This window comes from Anabas testudineus, chromosome 3 (assembly GCF_900324465.2).
Source record: "Anabas testudineus chromosome 3, fAnaTes1.2, whole genome shotgun sequence".
NCBI lineage: Eukaryota > Metazoa > Chordata > Actinopteri > Anabantiformes > Anabantidae > Anabas > Anabas testudineus.
In genome coordinates, this window is record NC_046612.1 from 6,310,143 (window position 1) to 6,316,154 (window position 6,012).

Consider the following 6,012-nt stretch of genomic DNA (forward strand, 5'->3'; position numbering starts at 1 on the left):
TTTTTACTGAACTGCACAGATACTTGTCTGTACATAATTCTATTTTTGGTTTATTTAGTTTTGATTGTTGAGTTACTATGAAAACAAATGTATATGGTAACTGCTAAATTTGGATGACGGGCACAGCCTAGATTGATAAATGGTAATATTCCTTAGGTAGCTCATATTGTTAGTTACACAAACATACATATATATAGTTATATTTGCTGTTAATTTTACAAAGCATGCTGTATCAGTTTTGATTTCTTGCTATATAAGCGGCCTATTCAATCATTTAATTTATCTGTACAGAACTATGAAATTGACTGTGCACACACATGGTAACAGTATAACCACATAAAGATAACATACTGCTAATTTCAAAAGAAAACATGTTTTTGGTGGATTAGCTGCCTCACACAACTCTCTCTGCAGTTTGATTGTTGAAGCCCACTCAAATACAAACCACTGGGGCATTTCAGACGGGAAATAACAAGAGTTAAAAACATGTAATTTTGCAGAGTGCATAGGGCATATTATCTGTCTGCTTGTTTCACTGCTTGAGTGACTTTATATCACGCTTCATGGATGAAACATTCAAATCTTGAATACTGTTTGAATTCCTGCTACATTACATTGCATGGAGAATTCTAGATGCGTTATAGATAACGTCATCATGTAGTTATGAACAAACATGGACAATTCAATAGGAATATTTATAGATAATTTTGATTTTGATTAGCATTTGAAATTAAACTTTTGTGGTTTGAACAATGCTTGGCTGCACAAAATACAAATGTCTGTGGGGTTGAAGCGGTTAAAGCTTCACCTTAATGTAAACATTGATTTCTGCAGATATTTTACAATATATATATATATATATATATATATATATATATATATATATATATACAATCTGTCTTAAACTTTGAGCCATTACTGAAGATTGACTTAAAAACAGGAATTTGAGAGGATTTATCACACTGACCAGGAAAACATTCATTAAAATGTCACTCTTTAGTAATAGGAACAAGTGCTTTGCAGTTTACAAACGAGAGTGACATTTACTATAATTACATACTGTGTATTACTCCAGCTCAGGAATGATGAAACTAAAACACTATATGAAACTAAAAGAAGGATCTAAGATACCTAAGACAGGGAACCTCTCGGACAACCCCCCCATCTCCCCAATGAGTAACAGAGAAAGGACAGGAAGAGAGGTGACCAACTGGTGCCAAATGATTAAATGAGTCACAATGATACAGTGACATTTATTCTTCATCTCCAATGTCTCAAACAGTCGGTCATTAAATGCCAGAGGCAACATGACAATGCCACCTCACGCGTAGGTTGTAGGGAAGAGGGTGCAACATTTAAGCATTTAAGCAACTAAGTCTTATTCCTCACATAGACATTTAAAGTTTTGACGACCAGCCAGAATGTCCTCATAGCACACAACCCACACACACACACACACAAAATGCAAATGTTTTCAGTTCCCCAATACAAAAGACATGGGTTTCCAATTGTAATGTGAACTGCTGCCGTGTACTGCAAAGTATATCAACCACTGTAAAGTGAAAACTTCGCTAAAATAAAGTTTAGATCTTTGTTGGTACAAACATGACAACACAGAAATGTATGTGAAATAACAAATAGGTTATTATTAATAAATAATAACACCTCTTGTAGCTACATATGACGCATTAACAGCATATAAACATCATTATCAGGAGAAAGGGTTGGATTACTCAGTACGTCTTTTTTCTTGTTTGCTGTAATGACTCACACATTGAACAAAGTCATGTGCTGTTCATATGACAACTCCGGCTAAAACCTTTGACTTAAATTAGAATATTTAATAAATGCTTCACTGAATAAAAAACACAGGTGGAATATTGCGTCTGTGGGTGTGGGGGAATGCTAATGTATTTGTATGTGTGGTTATCTATATGGGGGAGTTCTGCCTAAGTTCCACAGAACAGGAACTCACTTCAAAACTGTCACAGGAAACTAACTTCCCCCCCTCCCTCACCCCCCAAATAGCATGTCTGAGACAAGATTAAAATCATATGTTTATGATACACATGGCCTGTAAGCCATGTAATCAGGGATATAATTGTGATTTACATATATGTAATGAGTTCAAATCTTAAAATGATGGCAAACAAAGATGAATGACTGGAGTTCTTTATGACATATTTGGATGTATTCTCTAGGTTGTCTCTCTGGTTGCTCTGTTTTGGTTTATGGGTAAGGTTTGCCCAGCTAGTTAAGCTTATTATTTTACCTCTTGTCGATGTGTATATTAAATTATATACTTAATGGTTGTTTTTAATGATTGAAGTCTCCAACAGCTACAAAGGAGCTCAGTAGTGATACCCACAGTCGGGCTGACAAGCCAGAAACTACACACAGACTAAGAAGATTTCTGGTTTTGGATGTGTTAAAAATCTAGTATAAAAGTATAAAAGAAAACATACAACAACTACATTATAACTCATCAACATGTTTACATGTTTCAAAACCTCTCTTGTTACTTCATGTGTGCTTTTCCATTTTGGGAAGCTAGAAAACCTCTACCCTATTCTATTACAGTAGGAAATATAATTTTTACTCCACATTTTCATCTGACACGACACCTCTAGATACAGTATTTGTGATTTTATACAGCTCTTACTTGTAAAACATGGGAGGATCCTATTTTCTGCAAGCCAGCAAAAATGACTGTATGGTGTAGTTAGGCCAGATGATTAAAATACTGTACTTCTGTACTGTCTAAAGCCACAATCTGTCGCTGTGTTGTGTTGTTGTCCTCCCTTGTCATGAAGTTCAGATGTAAATGTTGCTGTGAAGCGCAAAGTGAAAGATCCTGAAGGAACCATATTTCAAGAAGCTTCTTTGAAACACTTCTGTTCTTCTACTTAAGTTGAAAGTTTAGAAATAACACATCTACACACATTTTCATACGGCAGATTTGACACTTTAAATACAGGATTACATTTTTTCCCACCACTGCAGTGAGAAGGAGAAGCTTATGTACATTTCTGCTAACGGAGTCTCTTTTCTGCGTCTGCAATGCGGTTCTCTTTGTATTGCAACATCTTTTTGTGGCGTCTGAGGCTTCCCACAATAAACCATTAGAGACAAGTGACAAACAGAACTAATGTTGCCAATCATACGTAATGCTGGCCATCTGCTCCATACCATTTCAATGTGCATTTCAACACTTAAAGGAAACACCACCTATTTCGTGAAAAGCAACGCTTCAAGGAAACTCAGCAAAAGAGGAATAATGAAAATTGAAAGCTTTTCCTAATAGACTAAAGGATTTACTTTTTGTTTCCTGATTTATCTGTATTGCTGACTCTTCAGTCCTTTCAAAAGTTTGGCTGCAGGGTCAGCACTGACCTTTCTGTTAAGCTGTTGTTGTTTTCCAATAAGAACAATTTCCCCTTATTTGTGGTTTAGCATGTTTTGCAGCAGTTTTTAATCCAAATCCGTCTTTAACCAGTTGAATGAGTGCCATCGTGGGCCTTATCTGTGTAAATCAAGACCAGACAAAATGTATGACTCGGTGGGAAGTTGTGATTTACCATGAACAGGTCGTGTTAGGCAAGTGGTGGTATTGAAGGCGTTGGAGGTGTCTCTGGGGAGAATGCTGGTTTAGAATCAGTGTGGCTGAGATGAGAATAGGCATCCAGAGAGGAACTGGGAGAACACTGAGGACGCTGTCAGTGGAGACACAGGTGAGCCCACATCCTGGGACGCAGGGAGAAAGCCACCTAACCACACATGTTGTGTACTCATGCACACACACCATTGTAGCCACTGATCAAGGATCATATCCTCTAATCAGTATCAGTTCATGTCCTTCAAACCAAAAGTCCCTGTGGCCTTACACCTAGAGTATGGAGGTCTTCCTCAGGGTTAACAGCTAATTTTATTGGACAAACGGCTGTAAAACAGAAATCAGATTCAGTAAGTATCAATAAGTATCCTGAATTACTCGCACACTGCATTTAAACTATTAAACTAACATCTCTATGCAAAACAATGAAACAAGTTTAAAGAAATTTACAAAAAATAGGAAATCGTGCAACATGACCGGAAAGGTTTCACATGTAAAAGTGAAGATAAGGAAGTTTGCCGATTTACGGGAAAGAGATTTATTTTTCAATATCAATCGGCCTTCCCTTAGCGTGTTAATGTTAACATATGATCAACAAGTGGTAAGGGCCTAAAAAGTGCAATAAAGTAAAAACACTAAGCTTCTCTTTCTTGGGCAAGTTTTCATTTGAATGACTAACGTGTGACTAATGTGTCAAGGATTTATGTCAATAGCTGACACTAAGTATGTTCAAAAGAAAGACAGCAAATCAGAAAACAGATGTGAGTAATCGGTTACTGTGCAAAATATAAACATCACAGACAGCGATTAAAAGTAGTTTCAGCGCCATGAGACTCAGAATTGGTGGGTAAATGCACAGCTGAGAATTGCATCAGTCTGTGTCCAAGTTGCTGCACTCTTTGACAAAAGTCATCCCTGACGGCCTAAGCTGTCTCTGGACAGGAAACACAGGAAGGAGCCCAGGAAGATGATCCAGCACACAACTTCTGCCCTGAAAAGAGGAACAACTGACATATACAGGACTGCTGTGGAAAGGACTTAAACAAAACATTAGTAAAGTCTGGTTAATGCGAGTGAATCATGAATGGGAGGGAATTCTCCCTTTTGCCTTTTGATTTGAAATGTTTTGTAATAAAAACAGCATAAAACTTAAATACAGCCCTGAGTGCTGAATGCAGGAATTAACAGGATGGATCAACTCTTGAGGGATGTTGTTAACTTGATGCAGTGTGTGGGCCTTTCTCCAACGAATACTGATAAGGTGTGTTTAACAGCATCAGTGCAGGTTTTACATTTGTTTCACATTCAAGTAAAACAAAACTTATCTAAAGAAAAAGAAGATAATGGATGTTGACTTGGAGGGGAAGACCAGGGTGGGGTGACAGTCCCTGGGGGAACCAGTGCCAGGGGAACATATTGTATTGACAGCTCAGTGCTCACTGTGTGTGTGTGTTTGTGTGCATGCAAAGCACAGCAGTGACGGGATGTGGGTAGCCAGAAAGGTGAGAGCTATGAGGCAACAGAAAGATACCTGAGAAACTCACTGCTGTCTCAACAGATACTGTGGATTTAATATTTTTCTGATTGCGCTAAATCCATAAATAAATGTGTTTTTTACAGTAGAATTCTTGTTTTAAAATACTTGCTTCCTAACAATATTACTATTGTTATGATGCTATTGTGTGCTATACACGAAAAAGACAGGAAAACAATACAGTATTACCACAAAAATATTTTGTTAGAAGATTTGCTGTAATGCGTTTTTGTTTGCATTTTTTAGGTGACTTGTGGTTCATTACATGCAACTCTGTTTTTGATTGAGGAACAAGATTTTTGTGGTTTGAAAACCTTGTTTCCCATTATATCATTGGACCGATTGTATAAGTCACATTGATTACACAGCCTCTTTCTGAGTAAGAAACCACATACTGGGTAGGGAACAGGTGCTGCTGGGATGTAGATTATTTAAAGTAGCTCTAAAATGGTTCCAGTGCAGCTGAAGGAGCCTGTGAGCCAAGCTGTCTGTCAACCACATGCCTTAGTAGAAAGTACACTGACAGTACATACTTCCCCTTTAAAATACCAAACTCCAATCACAACCATCACATGACAGAGGTGGAATTACCTGTTAATGTTAATATAATTCATACAATGACTATCTAGTTAATTTCTGAATCATTTGGAAACTAGACTTGCTGTTTTATACACTCTCTCCTAATCAACATGAAAAGTCGGTATATAAAATAAGGATTGTTAGAGGGAAAGTCAAAATTAAATCTGGCAGACGGGAGAAATTGAGAACAATTTGCATGTTTAAAAGCAGCAACACGATAAAGAGTTCAAATGTATTTTTATCACGAGATTTGCATGTCACTGTGTTCTGCTGTGCCCCGTCGAAA